Source organism: Pteropus alecto, unplaced genomic scaffold (genome assembly GCF_000325575.1).
Source record: "Pteropus alecto unplaced genomic scaffold, ASM32557v1 scaffold91, whole genome shotgun sequence".
Taxonomy (NCBI): domain Eukaryota; kingdom Metazoa; phylum Chordata; class Mammalia; order Chiroptera; family Pteropodidae; genus Pteropus; species Pteropus alecto.
Genome location: NW_006431910.1, coordinates 546,376 through 552,040, shown reverse-complemented (window position 1 = coordinate 552,040; position 5,665 = coordinate 546,376). Strand labels below are relative to the sequence as shown.

The 5,665-nt window shown below is 49.2% G+C and overlaps 1 pseudogene; it reads left to right on the top strand.

Moving 5' to 3' along the window:
• The first annotated feature begins 5,180 nt into the window (after window positions 1–5,180).
• LOC112472249 lies at window positions 5,181–5,316 on the top strand (annotated as a pseudogene).
• The last annotated feature ends 349 nt before the right edge of the window (window positions 5,317–5,665 follow it).

The following is a 5,665-nucleotide window of genomic DNA, read 5'->3' as shown; positions in this document are numbered from 1 at the left end:
CACGCATTAGAGCTAGAGGGCAGCAAATGAGCCAGGACTTGGAATGCACATCAGCAGGGACCCAGGAGGCCACGAAGCTGGCCTTGACCGCTGTCTCCCAGTCACTCACACTAAGACCTGAGGAAGTCCTTTTGCCTCTCTGGGCTTCAGTTTCCACTGGCAATGACAGGATTGGCCTTGATCAGGTTTTCCAAACTGTGTTCTGTAGAAAACTAGGGTCTCCTAAGACATTAACAGGGGCTCGGGGGAGGGGATTTATTCTCTGGCTAAGATTGTTCCAGAAAGAACATACTCTTTACTCTTTTAGAAATATTCTTCGTTAGCACTTAAATAGATACCCCGTAGTAGAGAAATCTTAACTTTGCTTAGCCTTATTTAACACACTTTCCTCCACACCTGTTTGACCATGAATTATTACTATCATTATTTTTTGCTTTCTTTCCTTTTTTTGACCTGAATGACCCACACAACCCCTTCCTGCCCTGCACTCTTGTTTGGAAGACGGTGTGGAGCAGTGGGAGGCTTCCTACGATGGGATCCCAGCTCCCAGAGTTGACTAACTGTGTGACCTTGAGCAAGCTACCTGCCTTCCCGGTGTCTTGATTTCTGGAGGTAAAAATAGGTCTCACTGCAGCGGGGTGGTGGGAGGTTCGAAAGCCAGCGAACAGGAAGCACTTTGAGGCGTACCTGGCCTGGAGGGAGCTCTCAGTGCACATCGGCTCATACGGCGTGGGTTGGCCTCTGCCCTGCCTTGTGCCAGGTTAAGGCCCTGACCCAGCCGTGAGGGCGTTTAGTTAGTAAGACAAGGCAAAGAGAACCAAACGCCAGGAAGTCGATAACAAGCCCTTTCTATACCTCAGAATGCGGTCGCGATTGGCTAACACATAGCAGAGTGCTGCAACCATCTTTTCTTTCATCTACATGCTACACGCTTAGCGTGTTGGAGGGGAAGGGCAGGTGCGCGCGCACACACACACTCACACTCACACGCGCGCGCACGCACACTCCTTGGCCATCTTGCTTGTTCATCACCTCAGCTTTCCACCCTCCAGGCTTGTCATAAATAGACAAGGAGTGAAGAAACTCAGAACGCTCAGCAACCAGGATAACACCCCCACCCCCAGCATTCACAACTCTAGAGCAGTTTACAGCTCTCACTGCAGTGCCCGCTTCACCTCGCTCACCTCCTCCCGCCCCCCACCGCCCCCGGCGCCCCCAATCCTAGAGAATAGGTGTACAGATTAGGAATTTGGAGCTGGGAGAGTTAAAGTCCCTTGACTAAAGTCATAGGACAATTACATGGCCAGATCATTCCTAGAACCCCTGACGACCAGTCTAGAGCCTGTGCCAAAGATGCTACTCCAACCAGGTCCTCAGCCAGTGTCCATTAAAAGGCTTCTGCCCAGAGCGAGGGGACCCCTGGTTGGGGAGGACAGACAGTCATGTCTCAGGAATTCAGCTCTCTCTCTTCTAAGGGCACAGTAGGCCCTCTCCTTCCTTCGTTCTTCTCCACTTTCCTTCCTCCTTCCTTCCCCAGGAAGCCCTCGTCCCGTCCCTGTTTCTTGTCTGAGGCAGCACTGCAGACAGCTCCTCTCTCCCTCTCTCCCGGCTCTTGGCAGCAGACCCAAAGGAAAGGAACCCAGGAGCCCGAGTTCCAAGCCCCAATTAGTATAGATGACATTTGATGGTTCTGCTGACACCTCCAGATCCACTGTCACCCCATCTGTCTTCAGGTGGTCCTGAGGTTTCTACTGTCTTTTGCCCCAGCCAAGGACCCTCCCTGGGAGAGGCCACTCTTAACTGCTTGGGGAGTCTGTCTTCCTACCCAGCTGGACTGGTGAGACGCTCTACCCTGTCAGGTCCCTGTCAAGTCCTCTGCAAGGTGGCCACCAGCTGATTGCTCTGTAGGTGATCTCAAGCTGCTCAGCACTCCAAGGCTGGGTCCCTGAGTCTGGCCTCTAAAGACAGTTGACATAGTAGTGGAGAGAATTAGAAAAAAGTCTGGATTTCTCCAACTGTGGGTCCCCCCAGCTTGAAGGCTCCCACCCTTGGAAGGTGGGAGAGGAGTTGGCAGATGGAGTAGGCGGGGGAGGGGCTTAGAAAGGGGCCCAGGGCTTCTCCTACCTGTGCGGCCTCTGCCTTCGGACTTGGGAGCTGTCTCCTTCTTCTAGCTGAGCGGCCTCACTTCTGGGCTGCCTTTAAGCCCCAGAGGCCTCTAGCCCCCAGCTCCTCCGTCCCTGTCCCCCCTCTACCTTCCTCCCTCCTTCCACTCCACCCCACCCCCCACTTCAGGAGCCTTGGGCCTCAGAAGAGCATTGTTTACACCCTGTTGGTACAACACTCTCCTTGGCCTGGGAGGCTCGGGTTTCCCACGGAGACCTGACAGGTGGTACCTTTCAATCATAGCACGGCCGTCCCTCTCACGCTGACCCCAGCAGCATGCATCCTGTGGTCATCTTTCTTCCCAATGTACTTGCCTGGCCCTGGAGACCTGAAAAACCATCTGCGGGCCCATCTGGATGGTCACCAGCCCTCTGGCCTCCCCTGTTCATCCAGAGCGCAGGCGAGGCCTCCTTTGCTCCCCAGTCCCCTTGTTTCTTTAAATAGCCCCTTTTACTCTTCCTCAGACAAAAGCGGCTGCTGAAGGGTGGGCTAAGGGGGGAGGCGCATGGGACAGCTGCAGACTGGACCCAGGGAGGATTGTCTCTCCGCTTCCACGGGACAGAGAGGCATGGTGGGGGGGCGGGGTAATGAGGAGAAGATGGATCGCTAGGTTTAGTCTAGAAAATCCTAAGCCGAGTTCTATTTTGAGTGAAGTGACTGGTACAGCAGTAGGCTCTGTACAAATTTTTGTACTAAATGGAGATTTTGCTCAGAAAAAACAAACAAACAAATCTTCACCTTCTCTACGTGTCCCGTGGTCTAAGAAAGGCACCACTGTTGCAGAATGTGTGCAGGGGACACCCCCCACCACTTGGGGAGCCTGTGACTCCCCCAGGCCCCTCCCCCATGTCCCCAAACTCCAACCGCACCGGCCTCCTTCCGGTTCCTCAGATAAATGGATTTCTTTCCACACTCAGGACTGTAACCTTTTTGATTCTGGTCTTTGCAAGACTGGCTCCTCCTCATCCTCCAGCTCTGAGGTCAGATTTCATTTCCTTAGAGAGGGCTTCATGGCCTTTGGTTCCTCATCATCGTTTCAACCTGTTGTATTTTCTTCACAATATTTATTTGAATCCAAAATTACCTTATTCATTTCCTTATTATCTAACTCTCTCACTAGACTCGAAGCTCCATGAAGCAGGGTCTTTATCTACTCTGCTCATGGCTATAGGCCCGGGAACTAGCAAATTAACTGGTTCATTTGAGTTGCTTGATAAATATATATTGAATAAATGAATTAGTTAACAGAAATATGGAATTAGAACTTGGGGATCTGTGTTTGGGGATGATTTGAAAGCGAAGGTTGGGTACCAGTGGTTGAATAGTCCAATATTGATGGTTGCTGGCTGGCTCTAGTATGAAGATGTCTTTTTCGCCCATCTAGAATTTATCTGCTCAAGATCGGTGAGCTTTTCCATGTATCTCTCTGGTCTGCTGTCCTTTTTAAAAATTAAACCTTATTTCTCTTCTTGCCCTACTGCCATTAGGCACTGCAAACAGCAAAAAATAAAACCGTTGTATCACTCATTAAAACTTCTCTTAGACAATTCACGTATTCATTGATCAAATGATTTTTGAACACCTAGGACGTGCTGGGAATACAGCAGTGAACGCCAGATCTTAGAGCTTACATTTTGTATGGGGGAGATAGAGAGTAAGCAAATCGATAAACAGAATATGTCATGTTAGATGGTGATAAGTTCGAGAGGGAAAAATGAAGCAGAGAAGAAGATGAGGAAATGTTTTATCTGGGGGCCGCGGGTGATATACTTAGAGGGGCCAAGGAAGGCATCCTTGAGAAGGTGATACTGGAGTGAAGACCTGAAGGAAGTGAGAGAGTGAGGCATGCAGTTACCTGGGGAGAAAGCCTTCCAGGCCCAGGGAACAGCAAGTGGAAAAGTGGGAGTGCTTGGTGTGTCTGATGGATAGAAGGGAGGCCAGCATGGCTGGGGCAGAGCGATGGAGCTGGAGGATAGTGAGAGATAAAAGGCAGTGGGGGGCCGAGTCATGTGGGGCCTTAGAGGCCTTTGTAAGGACTTCGGCTTTTGCTCTGTGATTGGAAGCCCTTGGAGTGTTTTAGGTTGCCAAGTGACATGAGCTCACTTTAGTTCTTAACAAGATCGCTGTGGCTGCTGTTCTGAGGATCGCCTGAAGGGGGAGAATGAATGAAGTGGGCAAAACCAGTGAGGAAACTATGACAATAACTCAAGTGCGAGATGATGGTGGCTTGGACCTGACAGTCAGCAGCGGAGGTGAGACGTGGTGAGGAACAGCGATGGTGGATAACAGTGACTGAGACTGTGCCGGCTTTCTCTTCCAGGTCACAGAACCACCATTCCGTTAAAGCCCTTGACGTTCTTATTCTCTCATCTCCTGCTCATCTCAGGGGAGTCCACACCTCTCATGAGTGGTCAGGGCCCACATGGGGAGATAGATCCTGGGCGACAACCCCGTGTCCCTTCCTCAGAGATGAGGTCCCATCCAAGAGGACTGACCGTGGGGAGTCACAAATACACAACTCCCCTTGGGGAGGCTGGGAGGCTGGGAAGGGACAGATGGCAGGATAGAGTGAGAGGCCAGAGCTTCAGCATAGGGCTGACAGAGGTCAGCGTTTCGGATGACGTATCTGGACTCCAGAGACCTTGGAAGGCGGGAGCTATGTAAACTGTCTTTTACAAGAAGAATCTTAACAGGAACAACTGGAGATTCCACTTATGGGTCTTCAAATCCCCAATGATATAAATACAGGAAGGAAAAGACGCAGTCTCATAGACAATAATGATAATAATGTCATCATCAGTAAGAACGATGATTTCCCAAGTACCGGGGGGAGGGGGAAATGAGGAGCTGCTGTTCGAAGGGTCTAAAGTTTCAGTTATTTAGGATGAATAATTTTAGAGAGCTGCTGCACAACATTATGCCTAATTACCAATGGTATATTGTGCACTTAAAAATGTTAAGAGGGTAGATCTTATGTTAAGTGTTCGTGCCACAATTTAAAAAAAAAACATTTTTGAGTCTACGGCCATGCCACCCTGAACGAGCCCGATCTCGTCTGATTTTGAAAGCTAAGCAGGGTCGGAAGCTAAGCAGGGTCGGGCCTGGTTAGTACTTGGATGGGAGACCACCTAGGAAGACCAGGTGCTGTAGGCATAAAAAGAATAAATAATAATAATAAAAGGGATTGTAAGTTGACAAGGTCCTTGCAATCTGTGAGGTCAACCAAGGGTTGCCTCGCCTAAAAAAAATAAATAACATTTTGAGAAATTGGGGGGAATTGAGTATGTGCATTAGATGACATTAAGAAATTACTAAAATTTTGAGAGTGTGGAAATAGCATTGTGGAAAAAAGATTTGATCTGATAGAGATAAAAATAGATGAAAAAAATATGGCTAAATGTTAACAATTGTTAAAATCTGGTGATGGGTATATAGAAGTTCAATACACTGTGCTCTCCACTTTTCTGTACATTTTAAATTTGCCCTAATAAAAGTCTAAAAC